Below are 25159 nucleotides of genomic sequence, written 5' to 3'. Positions count from 1 at the left end.
CCCTCTAAGAAAGAAACCAAGGGCCAATTACAAGGAAAGGACATTGACCTCTAGACTTAATATTTTTGGAACTTTAAGACTATGGGTTGGATGCCACCTGCTATAGACTCATTTATGAATGTGTCTCCCTAAAATTCACAAATAGAAATCCTAATCTTCAGTATAATGAAATTAAGAGGTGGGGACTTTGGGAAGTAATTAGGTCACTAGAATGGAGCCCTCATAAGTGAGATTAGTGCCTTATTAAAGAGACCCCAGAGAGTTCTCTCGCTCCTCTGCCATGTGAGGACACGAAGAAGACAGCTGTCTGTGATCCAAGAAGTGGGCCCTCACCCGATACCAAATCTGTCAACACCTTGATCTGGGGCTTCCCTGTCTCTAGAACTGTGTGAAATCAGTATCTGTTGTTTAATGCCACCTAGACTATGATATTTTGTTATAAAAGCCTGAGTGGACTAGGATATCCCCATAAGACCATGGCTGAATGCAGTGAAAGAGATCTTTGGAAATTTTGACATATGTCCCCTGGAATTGCGGAAACATGAAAACCAGTGTATGATCCTTGCCTGAAAACAGAGATTGAAGAGAGCTGTATGAACTGCACACATTTGCAGAGTTTGGTTGAACAAGGAAACATGAGCTCCCCTATGAGCCAGGTACACACCTCAGAAGAGGACAGGGTGAGATGCTTTTTGAAAGGATCCTGACTTCAAGGGCTTCTTGCTGGCCTGAGGGGACCCCAGAGGAAATCCTTGGGCAGGAGCTGAGGGAGAATTGTGAGCTTCAAGACAGAGGTCTTCCGTGTGGACACAGCAGACTGAGAGCTGGGAGCGTACCCTAAGACTCTACAAAAGTCCTCCATGAGCACTGCGTGGCAGAGACCTTGAAACAGACAAGCAAGAATTACACCCAGCCCTGGCTGGGTGGCCCAGTTGGTTGGAGTGTCATCCTGTACACCAAAAAGGTTGTGGATTTGACTTGTTTCTCTGTCACATCTCTCCCTCTCTCTCCCTTCCTCACTCTCTAACAGTCAATAAAAACATATACTCAGATGATGATTTAAAAAAAGAAAGAAAATAATTGCACACAGAACCAGGCAAGCAATATTTTGTCTTTTCCTCTTAATATTCCTTCCCCTTGTACCCAGAGGAACCTGAAGCGGAAAAGTGAACAGAGGAGGAGTTGAAACAAGGAACACTGAAAGAGCAAAGTTGTCCCATCACTTGGAAGGCTTTGGTCAGTCCTTTCAACTGCATGGAAGACAGGATTTTGTTTTGTTTTTTAAATTAAACAGGCTTGCTTAAATCTGAGAAAGGATAGTGTCCTAATACCAGAATAGCTATGTCATCTGCCCAAGATACCCTCAACAGGTGGAGAATGGAGATTTAATATAATTTGTAAAAGGCAACAGGGGAAAAAAGAAAAATTCTTTCCTAAATGCGTTCCTTAAATCCAAAACTTTTTTTAAAACTGGCAAAATAAACATATCCCATCATACCCTCTCTAGGCATTTTATTAATTCAAAACATCCCTTATTTATTTATTCAGAATATTCCTATAACTTGTCCACCATATTTTATAGCAAATTTTAAGTAAATTCTAAATTAGAGTTTAGAGCGTATTAAAAGAAATACATTAATGTTAGCATTTAAAGCTTTCTTATAAATGAAGATACTGTGTAGCAATTGGGAAAATCAGGTTTAAGGGAGAGAAATGAGAGAAAACAAATAAAGCATGGTAATTAACTTTTTGCTCTGATCTAACTTCACTCTTCTTTGCAATGAAAATCAGCAGGATGAACTCCCATCCTTGGGAATGTTGACTGGTGGTATTAGTTATTGTGAGCACGCTCCCTGCATGCACTGTGAAGGTTGCCTAATCACAGTAGGGGCCAATACGAGTTTATGCTATAATCCTATATAACATGGGATGACTTGGTAATATTCAGCCCATTGAGGACTGTTTCCTAGAAGGTTTTTATTGAGTATCGCAAAATCCACACTGTGCATACAATTTAGAGTCTATCAAAGCAGACGAGAACATATTAGGCTTACTGTTATGGGGAAGAGTTTCAATCAGCATCCCCACTCCAACCTGTTATTAGTGGCCTCCTAGGGCACTGTGCTGAGAATGATTCTGTAATCACATCAAAGTGCAGCGGGGGGACCATGAGCAATTAGCAACATGTGCCATGAACAGGAGACGGGGGAGGTAGCAAGTGGGCTAAGTATTTGTCATCCCTGAATGAAAGCCTATTTTCCTTTCACTAGAGCAACTGATACTGAGATAAAAGCAGGCTGTCAATTCATGTGGAAATGGAGAGGAAAATATGGTTTCACAACAGACAGGTAGCATCAAGTCATTTCACAATATCCAAAACTTCGTGCTACTTTTGATCTCAGTTGTTTGTCTATTAACCCGATGTCAGCAGCATGTCTCTGGAGGGGACAGGAGGCCTAGAATGGAGACAATGAGCCCCTGAAGGCTTAGGCATTGAAAGTTGATGGGTCTGTAGTGTATACAGACAAAAGCCTGAGAAGCCGCCACGCACCCCAGCTTTCTTGGGAATTAAATGCACAACACACTTATTGATTCATATTATTCACAGTAGTTATTTTTTATAAAGTTACTATGAACACTGGGTTAATAAATACTAAATAATTACTCCTATGGGAAATACAGAGTTGGGTTCCCGAGAACCTCTGGTGACATTTTCATCACCTGATCAATACATAAATTTATTTTATGTGTTCGTTTCTGTTTAAAGATATCATATTTAATATATCTTGTGATTCATTAAGATTGACCACAAGACCAACAGCACTGTAACTCAAGCCCAAACAAAGCTTTTCTAACATATTTTCTTCCTAAGGCACATCACTGCCTCTTGCACTTGGAAACCCTAGACAGCACTTCTGCACTATGCCTGGGGGCATTTGAAACAATGAAATCACCGACAGTAAGTACCGAAGACAAGGACAGTAATTAGACCGTGAACAAGATACTTGTTTATAGTATGGGAGCAGAACATATACATCAGGTGACTCAAATGTTTTCTGGACTTTCTGCATGTCCACAAATGATCAGGAAGGCATCATGAGTATTGATTTTGGAGTTACCAATAAATTTTAGCAAATAAGCAAATTTTCAAATACAAAATCTGCAAATAATGAGAATAAGCTGTGTGCTCACATCTCTGTGTACGTGTGCATGTATGTGTATCTGTAAATGCTAGAATACTAGGACTTTTCAATTAGAAATAAAGATTCAACCTTTTGCCCTAGCAGGTTTAGTTCAGTGGTTAGAGTTTCAGCCTGCAGACTGAAGGGTCTTGGGTTTAATTCCTAGTCAAGGGCATGTACTTCGGTTGCAGGCTCAATCCCCAAAGTTTCTCTCTCTCTGTCTCTCCCTCTCCCTTCCACTCTTTAAAAAAATCAGTGGAAAAAATATCCTTTGGTGAGGATTTAATTGACTTTGAGAATTTACATTTATTTAAAGAATTGGAACTAGCGTAAAAATATAAGCTGGATATACAAGGAAACTATACTCAATCATTGAGATGCTAAAAAGAAATTGGAAGATGAGTCTTTGGAAGACACAAAGCAGACCTATTTTTTTTTAAAGTTTTCTGAGTTCTTGAGTCTTGCACAGAATTCGTGTGAAGGTATAGCAGATAAGGTCTTCCTTGTAAAGTTCCAGAGTGAACAAGGGGTTGGAAGCAAGAATGATGCCCCGAGGGCTTCCTATAGTGCTCCCCACCCACAGACAGGGAAGCAAAGATGCAGTAAAGAGGAGAACAGAGCCAACAGGACCACACAAGGTATCTGGCCTGAGGGTTCACTGTGTAGTCAGAAGCCCCCACCAGTCTGACCTTCATGCACTGATTTCAGGCTCAGGTTCCTACAGAATAATAGTGAGACCTTTTTTGTGCATGTGTATTTAGCTAAATTAAGCTCAGGGCACTCTGCACAGACGGCACTTGATCAATTTGATTCTTGGCTTTGCCTTCTCTCCTGCCTGGGACAAAAGAAGTGAATGATTATAGTTTTCCCCCCTTTCCCAGCAGCAGCCTCACAGTGTGGGAGCAGAGCCTTCCTTCTCATTGCTATTCCTTCTCCCTGGAATAAAGGAGAGAAAATGACTTGAGCCATAACAAATATTAGCCCAGGTACATTACTAAGCATTCCCAAGGGAGTGGAGATTAAATAAATCTCCTCTGTGGCTTTCGGAGTTGTGATATAGTCAGGGGCAACGTCCATGAGAACTTTATTCCTGAATGCTTTCTGAGAATGGGCCCCTGATTAAACTCCATGCTATTGTTCAAAGTGAGATTCAACACTCAGCAACTACTGTCACCCTGGAGTGTTACTGTCATATCTACAAAGTATTTAAATGTCCTTTATTAAATGTACTATGTTAAAGCATATGAATATTGTGTAGATGTTGCTGTTGCTGCAAAAGGTCTTATTTTAAAAAGAGGGCAAGCAGATGGATGTTGCTGGGTAAAGTGGTAGATTCAGGCAGTTCTCTTGGGCCGAGGTTGGAAACATTTTTTTTTTTTTTTGTAAAAGCCTAAATAATAAATATCTTAGGCTTTGCCTGAGAGTGACTCTTTCACAATTACTCAACTCTGCCCTGAGAAGGCAGTCATGGATAATATGTAAATGAATGAGTGTGGCTGTGTTCCAGTAACCTTTATTTATGGGCAGAAGTATTTGAATTTTAAATACATTTGACATGTTATGAAATATTGTTCTTCTTTTGATTTTGTTTTCAACTTAAAAATGTAACCACTACTGTTACCTTACAGGGCATACAAAATTGATTTGGCACAAAGACCATGCTTACTGACCTCTGTTTTTAGGCAAAAGAGGGTAAATACATTTCAGAGGCTCAGGAAGAAAGCCCTAGGGCAGGGTAGTGTTGTAATCTTGAATACAAGTGAGGACAAGTTCTTCTCTCAAGCATCAGTGATTGCTCTGTCAACCGAAGAGCTAATGCTGCCTTTTAAACCAGTACCACTCAGGCTTACAGTCTTAATTCTGGCCTTCCAGTTCAGCCTCTTGGATTTAATGAAATTATTCTCACTGGCCTTTGAAAGGTTTTCCTTACTGAAATTGTCTTTTGAAAAGGTACGTGTGGGGAACAAGAGGTTGGTTCTGGGTTCTTGGCCATGTGATCATCACTAGCTTAATGATCTAAGGAGTAGACTTGGGTTTCTATTCTAGCAACAAAGATCATTAAACCAGTAATAGGGTGACTTTTGCATCTGGCTTTGCATATACTGAACAATGAGACTTGGTTTTGCAAAGATAAACTCTGTGAACTACTCTATTCTACCCCAGGTACTATAAGCCATGTTTTTCTTCAAGATATGTGGGGTAGCTGGGTTTGGGCCTCATGTAAGAGCAGTCAGTCTCTCCATTGCCATTCAAGTAGCTAACAAGTTTTAAGCCCCTAGTGTGCACCAAGAATTTTACACACAGTATTTGACTCATACTTTACAAAATCCTTGATCCTGATCACCATTACAATGGCTCCTCTGTAGATGACTAAAATGAGACTCATAAGCGCTGTGTGACTTACTCAAGCTAACATGTGACAGAAACAAGATTCAAACTCATGTCTACCTGGCCACATTACAATATGCTGGCTCCTTGTTGATTTACAATATGAAAACATTAGTAAGTTAGGCCACTTTCTGAGGGTTTGGGGACTTAAGGTTTCCAGAATTCAACTAAGAACCAAAAGGTAAATTTGAAAGGCCTCTAAATAGCCCCAATACATGTCGATGTTCAGAAATTCAATATTTTGCATTTTCCCTAAGAAAAGTCTATCAGCCATTACTTAGAGACTACCTACTTTTATGAGAAGCATTTTAATCAGTTTAGTTATCAGGTTTCCCAATTCCAAACAACATCTTAGAAAAGAATTAAGGGAGATCTGGGAGAAGAGCTTATTTGATAGCTTAACAACTGGAAAAGCAACAGAAAATAATTATGACATAAAGATGCAAAATATATAGCTGTCCGTGACCATTTAGTATAGTAGCTTTCCTCTCTTTTAAATTGTGGTACAGTGGTTAATTTTCAAAATTAAAATGAGTCATCAAGAAATGCTTAAATTTTGCTCATCATATTCTGCTTATAAAAGCAAGAAAGTTTGTGAAACATTTTAGGATTTTTAAAAAAATCAAAACTAGTTTAAAATCTTAAAGAAAGTTTGAGAGCTTAAAAGGATACATATCAGTTATAGATGAATGCTATTCTGCTGTCTACCAACACCAGATATTCTTTGCATATGGGTAAGTCCAGGCCAGGAGATCTCAGTAACTATTTCAACAAGTGCCCCAGGCACCTACAGGGCTGTCTAGAAGGGCAGCACATATGCATGGGGATCCCAAGAGCTGAGCCAAAGAACTCCTCACCAAAGGACCAGTCCTTAGGAGCACCGTGACAACCAGGGAACGGAGTTAAAGGTCAAATTCCAGGAAAGGCATCGAACATCCCTTAAAGTTGAAGAGTTGAGGCAAGAGAAGTAAGAACCAGACAATGGGAAAAATAAAATAAATTTAAAAGTCCGAAAGATACAAATGGATAATGAAATTTACATTTTACAGATGAAAGCGTTGTCCTTTGGATGAAAGGCAGAATAATGCCTCTTTCTGGCCACGGACTTCAGAGGTCCTCAGGTCCGCTGGAGCCAGTCTACAGCATGCAACCTTGGCAGTGCTTCCCATCTCCTCCCGCTCTTCGTTTTGCAGATTCCTGGTTTAAGTCCTTCTTTTCATTTCTTATCTCAAATTTAATATATCCTTAGCACTTAACACATACTTCCTGGTACTGTACTTTTTTTTTTTTTTTTAACTTTAGTTCAAGTTCATAGCTTATCTCCTTTAAAGATTGTTAGCCCCTGGGGGAAAGAACTCTGTCCTATAAAAGCTTGTGCCCTCCTAAGAAACATAAACTTGTTCCCTAAGTGCAATATTACAGACTGAAATGATACAGTAAGATCCCCAGGTTTATAGAGGATGACATTAAAAGGAAGGAAGCATCAACTTGAGTATGAAGGAAGTATTAAATTTGAGTACACCATACTGTTTTGTTTTAACCAAACCATAGTGAGATCAATGCTTATAAATTATTTGAAAATCCTTGTGTGAAAGAGATTTTATGAATATAGAATACAAGGAAATATTCCCAGTTAGAAAGAAAAGAATCATGAGGTGAGAATTTATTAATAGTCTAAATAATATAAATAATTATAGTTTTATTTTTAAGGTAAAATAACTGAAAGTTAAAAAACTATGTTTTTATTAGAGACTATAGTAAAATGATTTGTTTATAAGGAAAAAAATATATTGGTGAGTTCCAGACTTCATGTCAAGATTTTTTCTTTAAGCATTTGGGATGTTTCAGTAGTCTTCAGCCAAAATTAGTGGATAAAAACTGCAGATTTCTCTCTCTATAAAGAACTTGCTGAACAAGATGAAGCACAATTCAGCCTGTACCTAAATTATTTAAAATCCCTCATTCTTAACTAATGATTTGTTTTTCTGAGTTGAACATGTCTAAGAAATATAAGAAATTGTTCCATTCAGAGAATCTGGTTACATATATATATTTTAGTTGTGGCCCTATACCTAACTAGTTTTATAAATTCTCTGTATATCTCTATGCTCATCTGAAGATGAGATTTTTTAAATATATGATCTCCATGTTTCTTTTCATCAGAAATGAGAAAAGTGTTTTTGAAATGGAAATCTCTCTCTAAGATTGAAAAGCTTTAGTAATTGTTGAACTACACCAAGAGGCAATTTGACATTTCCCTGGTAGTTTTCAGACTAAGTCAAACCTTTGGAACTTTAAAAGGTGATAGAAAGAAAATTACTATGGCTAACAATTTCAAAATTTGCCTGGCTGCTGGCATGTTTGGCAGAATTATTTTAACCCTAACCCTAACAGAACTCTATTTTCAACCAAGTATATTTCTTTGCAATCAAACCTGTCCTTATAAACTCTTTGTAAGCCATATACATCTCAAAAATATGTTTTGACCTTGACTTCAATTTGGGAAACATATTTCACGCTGTGATCCATTTTAGGTAGAGCCTGTGATAATGGAAGCTGCTGCATAGTTAATTTCTGGATAGTGCTTCATAAATTAGTTAGACTACCCCTTTCCTAGGAATAAAAATTTTTAAAAAAGCTATATCTATTAAATTTTCTCAGAGATTAAACTAACCATCTACCTGTGGCTGTATATTTCCTCCCTACTTATATAGTTATTTTAATGCTTCTTTTGCTGTGAATGTTTCTCCAGTCCTTGAGAATTATAAGATCCATAAAATTATTAAATCAGAGGATGAGTTTCATTAAAATGTGGTTAATCCCATTAGAATATTACCAAGGATAAAGACAATAGAGCATCTCTTGTCTGGTCTTTCCTCATGGCAGGAATGTGAGTGAATACCTGCAGATGGTACTTTGATCAAATAATTAAAAGAATTAAAACCTATGGCCATTCCGACATTAATTATACAAGGTCCAGGCTTTTCACGATTGTTTGTGTGTGTTGCTTATTCTGTTTGTTCTTAATACCAAGAATTATATATTGTTAGCATGGCTTTTGAGCCATCTTGCACCAGAATTATGTTACCAAAATATCTAGGTGAACTTTTAATAATAACAGTTATTATTATAAACAAAGGTGGGAACTTTAGAATTTGCCCCTGGACCCACTGCATTTCCAGAAGTCTATTTGTAAAGATATGCAAAGAAGCAATTCAACAGAGTTGGGAACCCCCTGGCATAGCTCTATCCCAAAGACGGGCAATGAAAATTGCAAGAACATCATTTAGTCGTAGATGACAGGCTGACGACATCTCAGCCTATAGATTCCTTCTGTGTTACTAACTTTACTGAAAGAATTGTCTTTTGCCAGAAGTACGGTAGATTATGCAGCTATAATATACTTTATTCCTAACTCTATCACAGATGTTACAGTAATTTGCTCTGCATTTTCAATTTTTTCATTAAATATAAAAACTTGATGCTAATGTTAAAAAACAAAATTCAACTAAGCACATTTTAAAGATTTTATTGGCTTCATTCAACAATTCATGAATCAGGCAACAACCAATCTAGCAGATAGAAAGGAGCTCCAAGTTTATGTACAAAATGAAAGACTTTTGTAGGCAGAAGGGAGCAGATACTAAGAAATTATACTGGGCAAAAATATGACTTGGTCATTCATTACAAGGTTACTACTTTCCTGTCAGGCAGGCAACCTAACTAGTGTTGATCAGGTGATCCTTGAGTGACTGGTTTAAGATTCCATTTCTGAGAGAGTCAAAACTGTAATTAAGTCTTGGTATTTAACTCTAAAAACAAAGAATGGTCCAGTAAGGGAGAAGACAAAGCTATACAAACATTCAAAATGGCATGAACTTTAACATGTCTGTTTAACAGAGACACATGCAGTTCCCACTGGTAGCGCACAGGAGGGAAGCTAACCTTCCTCAGCATTGGGGGAGGGTATCAGAGCGAGAGGATGCAGTGGGCGAGTTCTTTAAGATGCGCAGAAATTTCCCAAATAGACAGTTGAGTAGAGTGATAGGAACAAAAAAAGGGAGGCATTAAACAGTAAGTTCAGAGAAGGCCAAGGGAAAATTAGGGCGCCTATTGTCGCATTCAGTAATTTGAGGATTTATGCCCTAAGCAGCAGGAAGCCCCAAGAGCTTCCTTAAAACAAGAAAATAGTAAGATCATGATCATCTCTTGATGAGATCACTGCAGCTGCAAGGCAGAATGGACTAAGTGACACAATTAAAGATAAAATGAGAGGCTTGGAAAGTCTTGTTATACAGAAGCCTGGACTAATGAAGTGGGAGAGGGTGAAAGGAAGAGACTAATTTGAAAGACTCTCAGGAGGAAATAATGGACACATAACAATGACATTAAGTGAGATGGATTCATTGATTTCTTCTACACTTTACCTAGGCACTTTACTCGTCCCTAGGGATACAACTAGCTTGAACTGACATAGAACTTATGGCTTAACAGGGGAGACAGAACATTAAACAAACATTCACAGTCGGACCGAAGGGTTATGATGTGGCAATAGGGCTGCTGGGACAGCAGAGCCCAGGGTCTCCAAACCTACGCAGGCCATTGGGGAATATTTTCCCGGGGAAATAAGATCTAAGGCTGAGGAAGAGAAAGGGTGAAAGGGGGCAGATGGGAGATTTGGAGGAAGAGAGGAGAGCATTTTAAAAGGTCTTGAGGTGAGAAATGGTGTAATAAGAAAAAACCTAAAAGAAATGTGTGGGGAGATGAGAAGAGGGAAGAGAGTAAGCAGAGGGCAGAACATGGAAGACCCTGAGGCAATGTTAGGGAGTTTTGCGTTTATCTGAAGGGCATTGTTGGGTCATCTTAATCACAGGAATAACATGTACATTTGGATTTTAAGAAAATCACTCCGGTTAAGATATATAGAAGTCATAGCTAGAAAAGGCCAGCCCTGGCGCTTTCTATGTCACAGTATTTATCACACCGTACTTGGCATATTTGTCTAAAAACTTTTCCTTCTATTTAGCTACATCATTCATTAAGGCAGAGAAAACATATTTCTTGTGTATGACACAGGTACTCACTAATTTTCCAATGAAATAATAAACACATGAATGAATGAATTAGGAAAAATTAGGATGTTATTATAGGATTCCATGAAGGTAATGTGGGGGGTCTTGGCAGGACTAACGTACTGGCCATGAATTCAATTGGACAGATTCCAGAGATATTTAGAAGTAAAATTGACAGGTCATTGAAAATGATGGGAGGAAAGTCATGAAGGGACAAGAATTTCTAGTTTCCTGCCTTACAACACTAGGGTGATAGCGATGCCTTTGTCAACCATCTCCACTTAGCTATATAACTTATTCGCCATAATGCTCCAGCACTCAGCTTCATGCTTGTCACATTTCATTCACAAATTATTCTTTAGGCTGACCTGCACAATTAGATACCATATTCAGATTGCAATATATTTCCCTGGAGCTCCTTAAAATCAGATTTAAAACTACATTTTCCAGCCCTGCCGGGCGTGGCTCAGCAGCTGAGTGTTGACCTAGGATCCAGGCGATCGGGGTTCAATTCCCAGTCAGGGCACATGTCCGGTTGCGGGCTTGATCAATGACTCTCTCATCATTGATGTTTCTATCTCTCTCTCTCCCTCTCCCTTCCTCTCTCTGAAATCAATAAAGATATATTTTTTAAAAAAAACAAAAAAAACCCTACACTTTCCAAAAGCTTGAGCAAAGAAAAAATAAGTGATAAAAATAGGAAAAGTTTATAAGCTAGTGGTAAGAAAACACAGCTGATGCTCAACTATAAACTAAAGAGAAATTGAGTAGCCATTATAATTCAAATTATTATTGAAAATGAATTGTGTAAGAACCTGGATAGAGATAATTAAAAATTGTGTTACTTTTTTAAAAATATGTCTCTATTGATTTCAGAGAAAGGAAGGGAGAAGGAGAGAGAGTTAGAAACAGCATGTGCCCTGATGGGGAATTGAACCTGTATCCCCTGGATCCTAAGTCAATGCTCAACCACGGAGCCATGCTGGCCAGGCAAGAATTGTGTTATTTTATTTTAAATGTAGAACATTTAACCCTGGCCAGTGTGACTCGGTCAGGCATTGTCTGGTGCACCAAAAGGCTGCCAGTTTGATTCCCTGTCAGGGCACACGCTGGAATTGGGGGTTCGATCCCTAGCAGGGGGTGTGCAGGAGGCAACCCAACTGAAAATCAATTAATTTTTTTTTTAAAAAAAGAAGTAATACATTTATGTCTCATTATGCATAGGTGTATAAAGAATATAAAACAATAAAAGTGCCAAATGAGAAGTAAAGAGAATGTCTACCCACACTCAAATGATGGAAATATTTCTTAGTACCAGGGCACGAAAGTTCCAGATGTCCTAAATCTCTTCTCAATAAGACTTTGGATCCCTGTTAATGACTACATCAATCCCTGTCATGAGTTTTCCATCAGAATAATCTTATGCAGTCCAAGTTCAAGGTTTTTGCTCCAAACTACAGCTAACAATATTCCTGAGCAGACATAGCTAATACCCAACAGCTGAATGTATTTGGATTGGTATTCAAAAATATTCATGGTGCCAAATATGAGAAGCACTGATATTCATGCCAATCATCAAATGAGCAAATTAGTTATTTAATTTTTCCAGCCTTCAGTATCTCAGCACCCTCATATCTTTTTTGCCAAAAAAAGTAATATCTGGATAGGGAGATAAAAAACAGAACTTGTCCTCATGCACATAGAAACTAAACCATTGACATTAATATTTCTCTCTCACTTTTGTGTGCTCACCTTAATAAAAACATCAGAACAGCAGGCAGTTTTCTTCCTGGCTCCTGGGGAAATAAAATGCAGCAGAATCTAATGCTTTTAACATGATCTATCCACTTTAGATAGTCTAAGGTGTCATGGGAAAAATGAATGAGAGAGATGAAAGCATTACCAAAACAGAATTACATAATGATAGGTAAGGTAGTAGCTAAAAATGGGAATATGGAAAAAAAAGGGAATAAGCCATAGACACCTGTCTGCATATGTCTTTTTTGCATGAAATGTGTGTGTGTGTGTGTTGCTAGTGTGATTGGTGTTATTTTATAGTCTTAATGAGAAGTAACCAGTAGCCTTTTCTTCCTACTAGATATTCTCCAAGCAGCAAATTAAATATATATAGAAGAAAAGGGAACTAAATGTGCCTTTTATAGGAGCAGAAAATCCCAGAAAAGGGAGGGGAGAGCGGATAGCAAAAATGAACAAATCAAAAACTAACTAACAAGGAATCGAGGCGAGACTGAGAGGATACAAATAATGAATTTTGGAGAAATTCCAAAGAGGTGAAACAAGATAAAAAATTCAAGCAATGTAAGAATTCAACAGAGAAAAATGAGTATGGAGGTGTGGGCTCTGATATCTAGGTGTCTTGGCATATTGTACTGTTACTTTTCATGACTATTATTTTATGAAATGAAAATGAATAAAGAACCTTAATCAGAACAAATTTTGCTCATGAAAAGGTTTTTCAGGTAATCTTCCCTAAGAGACTGCCAACTAAATCCTGTTACCAGGTTTCCCACCCTACAGCCCCCAGCAGGCGAGTCTTCAGAGCCGGATGCAGTAAGTAGAGCAGCCAGACAGGCTCACTGGAGAAGCGTGGGAAAAGGGAGGAGCTGACTAAGTTTCAAAGGAAACTTGAAACTAAACAACTGAGTTAACACATTAATATAAAACTTCCTTCGCGTGTCTACGTAAATAGAGAAAAATCAGCAAGTACCTCTCTCTATATATATTTTTAAAATATATATCTTTATTGATTTCAGAGAGGGGAAAGGAGAGGGAGAGAGAGAGAGAGAGAAACATCAATGATGAGAGAGTCATTGATCGAGCCCGCAACCCGGGCATGTGCCCTGGCCGGGAATCGAACCCCGATCGCCTGGATCCTAGGTCAACGCTCAACCGCTGAGCCACGCCCGGCCGGGCTCTCTATAATTTTTGAGCGGCAAAAATTATAACCTTGAGCTAGGTTCCCTTAAAAGCAATAAAGCATGGAATTAACATTGAACCTGTCAGAAAAAAAAAAAAAAGGTCAATTTCTGCATCCAAGCTGTATCTGAAGAAGCTTGGTGGGGTAAGCTAGGATGGAGACAGACAAACCCGGGTCTGAGTCCCAGCTCTGCCCTTATTCATTTATTGTGTGACTTCTGAGTAGTAACTTACCTAAGCCTTTGCTTCTCCTTCTACAAAATGCAGATAGTAATATTTAATTATTCGAGGGTGTTTTAACATATGAATACACCTAATTTGCTTACTCAATAAACACTTCTGTATGCTGATGTGACAGTATGGGCCAGCTGCGGTCACAAGTATTGATGGGTCAGGAGTCAACCAGCAGAGATGGTTCCCGGCCTCACGAAGCATTCTAGTAGACAATATAATAAATACAGACATGATCAATAAACTGCAGATAGTATTTTGTTTGTTAAAGAAGTAAGGAATTCACTTCAGGTAAAAGGAAAGAAAACCCTCTGTTTGCTAAGTGGAAACCAAATGTGGATAATTTGACATAAACTGTACTATTTTGACACATGTACGAACAAGCTTGACAGTAAGGAAGCCAGCTCCTGGAACAGGCAGACGAGGGAAACGTGCCTGGCTTTACATGCATGCATGTGTGTGGCTTCTGTAACAACCCAGCCCAGCCACTGGTTTCATATTGCACAAGATTTCCTCAAATCGAAGAAACAGATACAGGTTGTGTTACTGCTCCCCTACAGGCTCACTGTGAGTATCCAGAGAGTTTTCAGCATAATAAAAACAAAATTGAATACCTGCCTGGGCTGGTGAATAGGTTGCATTAATTCAGCTCATTGTAGTAGGAGAAAATTGACTTTTTCAAAAGGGATCCCAGTGCTAAGTGTAAAGGAAACTTCTTCTCCCATCGCACCACTACCAGAGCTGCCGAAAGCAAAGACCCTGAAATTGAAGAGAGTCTTCCTTTAGTCCTCAAAAGTCTCTCGCATTTAACTCCAGCTTCTTGGGATGCTGTTTTTGTCCACAGGTAATACCCCGCACTAATTACTTCACTCAGAAGAGCCTTTCAGAAAGCCTGTGCAAATGCCGCAAAGCTTGCTTTCTTCTTTTGCAACTTTCTGTTTAGGTTCTTGTTATGACAGCGGCAGCTCTGCTGAGCCGGCCTCCAGTTCCAGAGGACAGCTCTAAGCTGAGGCATGAGAGGGGCTCCAAAGAAACACTGCTCAATGCGGGAGAAATTAAAAACACTATTAGTCTAGCAATCTCCCGGAGAGCAGCGCCCTATCTCAGTGCAGGATCCAGCAAGAGCCCAAGTGGAATTTCTCACTGAAATTCCAAGGGCACAGTATTGTGAAGCGCTGCAATGACGAAAATGCAGGGAATGAAGGCTGAATAACAGCTCCCTGTGGAAATGAAATAATGAGGTGAAGGAGGGAAGAGAATGAAGAGAGTGCTCTACAGGGATGATCATTGAAAGGCTCTCTTCTCTGGTATTTGTGCAAAAGAAGCTACAGGATGACCAGAGATATTCCGGCATTCAATTCAGCAAATGATACACCAAAAATAAAACTGGAGTCAATTCTGTTTTTTTAGAATTATAGGCATGTTTTTGTTTTTTTCTTATTTTGCCTTTGGTATTTTCTATTTTTCAAAATGGTGATGTATAAATCGGGTCAATAAATAAACCTATTTTAAAATAAAATGAACTGGTAGGCATTATAATTCTCTCTGTCCCATGACCATATATAAGGCTTTCTCCTCAGTGAGTCCCTTGTGATGTAATTCTTTACAATTGACCCACTGAATCCACATTAAACTCCCAACCTCATTATCTCTACATATGAGGGAGGCAGGGTGCAAATCACAGAAATCACTAAACTAGGATAGTAAAAAGGGAGTGATTTATTTAGTAGCAGAATAAGGGCTATTTCTTGAGCCCCAAACCAAGAAAAGTAGTTCTCTTGAACAGGGATTGGAACCATTAACTGAAATCAAAGTTATTCTCTCAAATCTCTCTGGAATTGTTGATCTCCCCGCTCTGCATCTTTCTTCACATGCTTTGCTCACTCTCTTATTTTTATGAAATTTATTGGGGTGAGATTAGTTTATAAGATTATGTAGGTTTCAAGTGTAGATTTCTATGATACATGATCTGTATATTGCAGTGCGTGCCCACCACCCAAAGTCAAATCATGTTCGGCCACCATATTTTGGCTCCCTTCACTCTTTTTGCAAAGAAGTTATTTCTACTTTTTTGTTCACATACAGGAAAATTGCCCTCCTCTTCCAATTGGTTCTATTATGCTTTATACTAGACCCAGGGGATAAATAGAGAGGCAATGGTGACTTGAGTTCAAGCACTGGCCCTTATTCATCATAGTTGGATTTTTTTTTTTTTTCTGTGACAGTAAATTTTGCTCAGATGTCTTCACTGGTCACAAGCAAATGTTAGAAATCTTAGGTTCTACTGCTCCATGAAATTCCATCTTTATAAAGCAGACAGTAAAATTTAGCCAATACTTCTAGGCTTCTGTGGCTAAACAAAAACTTGCACTAGGACTCCACTCACTTCCAATGTTCTGGAGCTAAAGAACCTAATGGACTCATCTTTCTACTCCTCAAAATGACCATTTACAATACCCTTCTTGTGCTCTTCTCTTAAAATGTCTAACACTTCTTCATATATCATATAAAAATATATAAAGTCTGATAAAAACTACTTCAAATTCTCATTCCAAACCCTATAGCTATGCTCTATATCTATATTGTCCAGTACAGTAACCTCTAGTTTTTTTGTTTGTTTGTTTTTTAAAATATGTTTTTATTGATTTCAGAGAGAGGAAGGGAGAGGGAGAGAGAGAGATAGAAACATCAATGACGAGAGAGTCATTGATTGGCTGCCTCCTGCATGCTCCACACCAGGGATCGAACCCACAACTGGGGCACTTGCCCTGACCGGGAATCTAACCGTGATCTCCCGGATCCTAGGTCAATGCTCAATCTCTGAGCCACGCCCAGCCGGGCACCTCTAGTTTTATGTGGCTATTGAGCACTTAATATATGACTAATCCAAATTGATTTGTGCTGTAAGTATAAAATGCACACCAAATTTCAGACTTAATGTGATAATAATGTGATAAAAATAATAGAAAATATCTCAATAATTTTATATTAATACATGTGGAAATAATAATATTTTAAATGAAATATATTGTTTAAATTAATGAAATATATTATTTAAATTAATTTTACTTATTTCTTTTTATGCCTTTGATGTGGCTATAGAAAATTTTAAATTACATATGTGACTCATAATTTCTATTGGACAGTGCTGCCCCAGATCCCATCCCTTCTTGCCTACCCAAGGTCTTTACCTCTGCCATTATCCCCTCTCTTTCCAACAACAGCAATTTCCTCCTCACTCCTGGATAATTTTCACTGGCATAAAATTTACTTTTTTTTTTTTTTCTATTTTAAAAATAAGAACCTTCTTTGATTTTTCTCTGCATTTCTTCACAACTCTTCAGCAGAGGATTCCTCAAAAGATTTCTTTATCTATAATTACTATTTCCATTTTCTCCTTTCTCTCCGAAAGTTGGGCGTAGGTCTCTTTAGTCAGGTCACTTATGGCATCCATTTTACCAGTCATATTTGGTTCAATCTTGTCTTTATCAACTTCTCAGTAATACTTAACATGGTTAATCACCCCTTGAAATACATTTTTCCCTAGTCTTCTCTGACTATATGATACTAATTTTACTGGCTTCTCTTTTTCTTCCTGACTAAAAACACTTTAGTGACCAAACGCACAATTTTAGACACACTTATCTAAATTCACTCACATAAACTTCACTCACTCACCCATCTAGTCCTGCTCTTTTTTGGCTTTGAATATTATCTATATGCTGATAACTCTAAAATTTATTTCTGTATCCAAAATGCATCCATGAGCTCCAAACCCATAAATCCACTTGTATTGCTAATAGGCATCTTTTTTTTTAATGTTTTTATTGACTTCGGAGAGAGGAAGGGGGAGGGAGAGAGAGAGAGAAACATCAATGATAAGAGAGTCATTGATCGGCTGCCTCCCACAGGCCCCCTGCTGGGGATCGAGCCCACAACCGGGGCCTGTGCCCTGACCGGGAATCGAACCTCGATCTCCTGGATCCCAGGTTGATGTTCAACCACTGAGCCGCTTCCGGCCAGGCACTAATAGGCATCTTAAACCTTGCACAATAAAATCCAGTTCTTGATGTTCATTCTTCAAATCTGTTCTTCTCTCATTCTTTTTAATCTCAGTTATGGCATCACATCCACTCAGATGCTCAGGCCGTGCACCTAAAGGTCATTAGTCACTTCCTTCTACTACACCCCTACATCCAATGTCACATCTATATCAAGTTTATTCAGCATGAGGTGCCCACAAGAAAAACAACCTAGTAAAATTAGGGTCCTACATCACCTCCAGCTTCTCCCTCACATCATTTCAAAAATAAGAATCCTGCTTTTTGCTGAACAGAGTAGATTGGTGACAGATGTGCAACAGAGTAAAGAATTCAAAAGCTGCAATTCAACGTAAAATTAAACCAACTTCTTGCTCTGGACTTTAAAAATTTCAGAACTTAAGACAGCTTGCAGGCAGATAGAGTTTTCCACAAAAGGTTTTCATATTTGCAAAGCTGTATATACCCTTCTCCTTCAGGTTGGCAAACCACCTTTCCTGTAAGACCCAGTCTTAGTGTATGCCAAGAAAATACCAGAGACAGTTTATTGTGTTTCACCATCCATAAGAAAAACCATTCCCCTGTCTCAAATGAAGGAATTTTCACTTACTTGTTCCACATTTTTCCCAAAATCTATTACTTATAAATCCACTGCCTGAAAATTTTCTGTCAAGTTACCATTTGATAGCAAGGCCCATATATTCACTTAATTTAAGCAAATCAGAAAATGTATCAGAAGAATACCAGAAACTTAGCTAAGCCTCTCAAAGAGTGGAATCAGTTGGGAGCAAAAATTACACTTCAGTTTTCTATTTCTTTCTGCAAGCCTGTGATAGCCTCCCTTCTTTTTGAACAATGACTTTTTTTTTCTCTTCTGATTTTTCAATTAACATAGCAGAAAATAGCTACATAGGTTTCCTATTTTTTTCATCTTGCAACTTAAGTGCCAGAAAAGACCAAAACAATTCTGAGTTAAAACTTCAAGATCTTGGAAAAGGGAAATCTATTGTTCTAGCTTGTATCCTTGACTATATCTCTGGTCCAATGGCTATATTGTGGGGTCACCTGGTCCACTGCCTACTTAGCAGTTGTTCTGGGTGTAGACTTTCTAAAAACAAGGCACATTTTTTAAGAATGAGGCAGGGGGGTGGTGAAAAGTAAAAATTTTTCATGTCTGGTATAATACCAGGAATGGAGGAAAACCTAAGTGAGTATTGACTGCTCCTTGCTTTCCTAGAATGCTTGTTATCAGGGACCGTGTATTTCTACCAGCCTGTTGAATCTCCTGTTCCCGTCATTGTAAATTATGCAAAGAAACCCCAATAAGTATGGGTTTCATAAATGAATTAATAACAATTTGTCACATAGGAGATTATGCAGAAATAAATATAAAATAGAAAACTATAAGCCAGAAGCAAAGGGAAAGAGTGACTGCGCTGTGTCTTGAAAATGGATAAAAATGTAATAGATATTGGGCTATGAAAGCAGAATCTTGCAGAGATAATATAGAAAGAAAAATTTCAAAGTATGCAAATAATCACTGAATTTTTAAATAAGTGAGGCTTTATTCATTAAGAAACAGGGATCCATTGTGGGAGCTAAGGTAATTTATACTATCCCAGTCTCTTCATTCTCTAAGACTCACCTCTGCAATCTGCTAGAACATCATTACAGTGATGATTACAGAGGTGTTGTAAATGGGCAAGATACTCAAATGTGGAAGATGCTAATGACAAACTTCAGACTATTGATGCTAATTATTTTCAAATATGTTTCATCTGTACAGCTTTCAACCTTTATCCATACAATACTTTAATAGTTTTCTCTTTTTATTTTAAGCATAAGATCCCTAATGGAAAGTATACACCCTACATAGTAGGAGAAGTGGTGCTGCATTTTTATTGCCAGGACAGAGATATTTACAACTGCATTTATAATTAGACAGCACCGAGGAGCACAGAGATAAGCTGTAGGCTTTCTGGGGTGTTTATACATATCACAGAAGAAGGTAAAATGAACAGCTTATTGTTTGCTCCTCAAACAAATGAAAACATGATAAATGAAAACTTAGAGATGTGTCTGCCCCTTAAAAAGGTAACTCAGATCTTGTTTAAAGCTATTTAACACAAGAGTAATGTTGTTTGGTTTGAAAGGCATGTTAAAATGAAGTGGATGTCCTTGATTCCTCTATTTACAGCGGTGAATCTATTTAGGTTTTGAATAACACAATTTCTTTATTTCAAATCTCTAAAGGTAGGTTTTATTATTTATAATTGTTAAACACTCTGTGTTTAATGTGTTTTCCAGGAAATCTTCACTTATATTTTCCCATTTTACCCTTACAATCATTCATTACACAATGTAAGTTTGGCAAAAGTGTATTGTTTCACAAAACACCAGGCATTATAGAAACTAGTTTAAAAACACACTCCCTGTCCTTAATTTCCTTTTGGGGGGAAACAGCCATGTAATCAGAAAATCAGCAGAGAATTTAATGAGAACTAAGCTAGAACAGGGTGTTCTGGGGGGCTCTAATGTACACTGGGAGGGGCTTAACCAATGACAGGGGTAAAAATCAGCCTGATTATTCAAGGATAGCTACTAAGTAGCCAGGCAAAAAGGGTGCAATCAGCTCCTGAGAAAGTGGAGCTGAGAGAGCTCTGTGCAAATACTCTGCCCTTCTCACAAATGATCAATAGACAGATTCAAGCACATAGTAACAGGAAGTCATATTTCCTCTATTTTGGTACATTGACTTTCCACTATCTTGCATTATATCCCTTATACAAAGGGATTTTGTGATAACACAAAAAATTGAGAGACTGAAATTATCTGATGACTACAGTTTACAGAGCTCATTAAAATCTGAACAGAAAATGAATACTTATGGCCCTTTTAGCATTTTGATATCAGGCTTATTAATGTTTAAGCACTACATATGGCTTATCTCATTTAATTTCACGAAAATGCTAAGAAGTTTGCACATATCTTCATTTTATAAATGATAAAATTGAAGCAGAGAAGGGTTAAGCAACTTCCCCAAGGGTGGCACAGCTATCAAGCAGTAGGACTAGTATTTAAATTCAGGCAGTTTAACTCAAGTATCTGTGCACTTGTAAGGTCCATTATACTACAGACTCATCTAACATTACAATAACAAGCTTTGTGAAATGAGTAAACAAGAGCTGATGTTTTGTCTGTTTTTTAAAATGATATGCTGTTTGTGTGGGTTTTATGTGTTTTATGTTGTCAGATAATTATGAGTGTGTGTTCATGTCTGAAAAGAGTTGCTAGAGCAACAAATCCTGAAAAAAAAAAAAAAAAGATTACATATAGAAAGGGCACACTGTATACCTGTGAAAATAGACCCCAAATGAGCAACATTGAGACCAAACTCAATGAAATTGTTGGACTTTAAAATAAGAAAAGTAATTCTATAAATATACAGAAAAAAATTCAAATTACTAATAAGGAAAAGAAAATTGTATTTCTATTAGTGTTCTCAACAAAAATTTTTAAGAAAAGAAAATATGTGTAAAACATCAATAAATGTAAAAATTTATAGTAAAAGCATAGGGTATCTAATTGCCATTGAGTTAATGTATACATTTAAAATTATTTTTGTAAAAATATCAGCAGGGACTGAACTGTGGTTTAATATGGAGACACTCTGGGCAGTGGCCTTACTTCTAGCCCAGCTGAAGACAACATTGGACTTTTTCCATGGCAGGATGAAGGGAAATGTGACATTGGAAACCCAGGGGTTTAATTCCATGGAAATAAAGATCATGCACCTGCTAAACATATATATATCTCAGCAGGATTATTTTCTAGAGATAGACAAGTCATTATAAAATTAATATGGAATAATAACCCAAGTAAAAATAGTAAGGAAGTTCCAGAAAAAAATAGTCATGGGGGGGAGGAGCTAGTTCTATTGGATATTAAAATATTTTTCAAGGGAGCTTTATGCATTATTAAAATACATAGAAATTTGATATATGATGAGGTGGTGATATATTCAAAGTGAATTAAATAGTTTCTCCCCAAAATTTATGTGCACTTGGAACCTCAGAATAAAATCTTATTTCAAAATCGAGTCTTTGCAGACGTAATTAATTAAGGATACTCAGATGAAATCAATTATTTTTTATTCAGGATGGGTCCTAAACTCCATAACTAATGTTCTTCTAAGAAGAGGAGAATACACGGAGACATACAGAGAAAGCGGCCTTGTGAAAACAGAGATTAGATTTATGAGGATGGAAGTAAGAAATGTCAAGAGTTACCAGGAGCTGGAAGAGGCAAGGAAGGATTCGCCCTTCAAATCTTCAGAGGGAGCAAGGCCTTGCTGACACCACACTTTTGGACTTTTGGCTTCCAGAACTGTGAGAGAATAAATGTCTGTTGTTTTAAGCCACTAAGTTATGTTGATAATGGCATTGTAGTTTTATAAGAAAATGTTCATATGTTTTAAAATTGCAAGAAAAGTTATGTTTAATAAATTGACAAGATATTTAGGATTTGCTTTAAAATAGTTTAGCAAAGGGAAAAATAAAATGATAATTTAAGCAATCAATGGAGAAAAACTTGATAATTTTTAATCTGGATGATGTATAAATGGGGTTTCATTGTACTATTCTCTGTACTCCTTATAAAGATTTTTTTTAAATATGTTTTTATATTGATTTGAGAGAGAGAGGAAAGGAGAGGAAGAGAGGAATAGAAACATCCATCAGCTGCCTCCTGCACATCCCCTGCTGGGGATCTAGCCTACAACCTGGGGGTATGTGCCCTGACCGGGAATTGAACCGGCAACCTCTTGGTGCATGGGACAATGCTCAACCAACTGAGACACATCTCTAGGCTCCTTGTAAAGTTTAATAGATTTTCAAAATAAATAAAAAATTAGAAGATAGTAGTGAATATTTAGCAAACCTCTTTAAAGTTGAGGATAATATTCTAAATTTAGAAGCAATAAAAGTAGACACAAATTAAGAGATCAATTGATTTGACTACATAAAATCATAAAGCTTATTTAGGCTTAAAAAACTTCCCTCCAAAAACAGATTAAGTACCTGAAAAACATCTACAAAAGGTCAAAGTATTTATTACATAAAGACAATGTAGTTGATAGAAAAACCCTGAGATTCCAAGAGTTCAAAATATAAAAATATCACAGTTAACCAAACAAAGAAAAACTCAGTTTAGTTAATTTTTAAGACTCTATTGTAAGAAAATAATATACAATATGAAAAAGCATACATATGTTAAAATATTTATTACATGTAATTTACAATGGCCAGGAAGGAAAGAAAGATGGAAGAGGTAAAAGGAAGGAGGAAAGGGAATTAACCATCTTACACAAAAGTAGAAAATAAGTCCTGATCCAACCTCCCTTGGAAAATTATGTAGTCATTACCAACGATAGTTATATAAATAATGCAAAATATAAATTTATTAATTGTTGCTTCAATAAATTTTTGGACTACACAATATGTATCAGGAAATGTACTAAACATTAGGAATATGATAATGAATAGTAACACCATTCTTGTCTTCAAGGAGCTTATCAACTAGTGGAGAAGGCCTTTAACCAAACCCAATAAGTAAAATGTAAATGCTAGAAATCTGGAATATTATTGGAGGAGAAGTCCATACGCTATGAAAGCTTATGAAAGGAATTTGACCAGAAAAGAAAATAAAGGAAAACTTACATGATCAAATAAAGACTGTCTTAAATTCTGAAGCATAATGTGTAAGCCTGGCATAAGTGGGCAGAATATTTCCGCAGATAAGAAACATGTGCAAAGGTCCTGTGACTAAAACAAATATGGTAAATGTGAAGGGCTCAAAGAAGATTAAACTACAGACTGAATACCACTCCCCTCAAAATTCAAATGTTGAGGTCCTAATTCACAATATAACTATAGTCAGAGGTAGAACCTGTAGGTGGTAATCAAAGTTTAATGAGGTCATAAGGGTGGGAATCAAATGAATAGGATTTGTGTCCTTATAGAAAAAGACACCACCCTGTTTTCCATAGTGGCTGCACCAGTCTGCACCCTCACCAATGGTGCAAATGGGTTCCCTTTTTCAACACCCTAGCCAACACTTGTTGATAGCCATTCTGACAGGTGCGAGGTGATCTCTCATTGTGGTTTTAATTTGCATTTTTCTATGATTAGTGATGTTTAGCATCTTTTTATATGTTTATTGGCCATTTGTATGTCCTCTTTAAAGAAGTGTCAATTCAGGTCCTTTGCCTATTTTTTAATTGCATTATCTGTTTTTTAGTGTTGAGTTGTATGAGTTCTTTATAAATTTTGGATATTAACCCCTTATCAGATGTGTTATTGATGAATATCTTCTCTCTTGTCTTTTCATTTTGTTGATTTACTTTGCTGTGCAAAAATATTTTGGTTTGATGTAGTCCCATTTGTTTATTTTTTCTTTTGTTTGCCTTGTCCAAGCAGATATAGCAGAAAAAAATATTGCTAAGAGAAATGTCAGAGATATTACTGCCTATGTTTTCTTCTAGGAGTTTTATGGTTTTAAATCTTGCATTTAAATCTTTAGTTCATTTTGAGTTTATTCTTGTATATGGTGTGAAAGGGTGACCTAGTTTCATTTTTTTGCATATATCTGTCCAGTTTTCCCAGCACCATTTGTTGAATAAACTGTCTTTACCCCATTGTATGTTCTTGCCTCTTTTGTTGTATATTAGTTAAACATATAAGTGTGGGTTTATTTCTGGGCTCCCTATTCTGTTCCATTGATCTATGTGTCTGTTTTCATACTAGTATTTTGATTACTATAGCCTTGTAGTATACAGTTTCATATCAGGTAGTCTGATACTTTCAACTTTGTTCTTTTTTCTCAAGATAACTGAGGCTATTCGGGGTCTTTGTGGTTCCACATAGATTTTTGAATTATTTGTTCTAGTTCTGCGAAATATGAGATTGGCATTTTAATAGGTATTGCATTGAATCTATAGATTGCTTTGTGTAGAATGGACATTTAAATGATGTTAATTCTTCCTATCCATGGACACGGTATATGTTTCCACTGATTTGTATCTTCAATTTCTTTTTTCAGTGTTGTAATTTTTGAGTACTGTTCTTTTACCCACTTGGTTAAATTTATTCCTAGGTATTTTACTAGTTTGATGCAAATGTAAATGGGATTTTTTCCTCTAGTTTCCTTTTTGATAGTTCCTTATTGGTGTATAAAAATGCAACTGATTTCTGAATATTTATATTGCATTCTGCTACTTCACTGAATTCATCTATCAGTTCAAGTAGTTCTT

This window comes from Miniopterus natalensis, chromosome 6, assembly GCF_054644295.1.
Source record: "Miniopterus natalensis isolate mMinNat1 chromosome 6, mMinNat1.hap1, whole genome shotgun sequence".
In the NCBI taxonomy this organism is placed as follows: Eukaryota; Metazoa; Chordata; class Mammalia; order Chiroptera; family Miniopteridae; genus Miniopterus; species Miniopterus natalensis.
The sequence above is the reverse complement of the archived record's forward strand: the minus strand, read 5'-3'. Positions refer to the sequence as shown.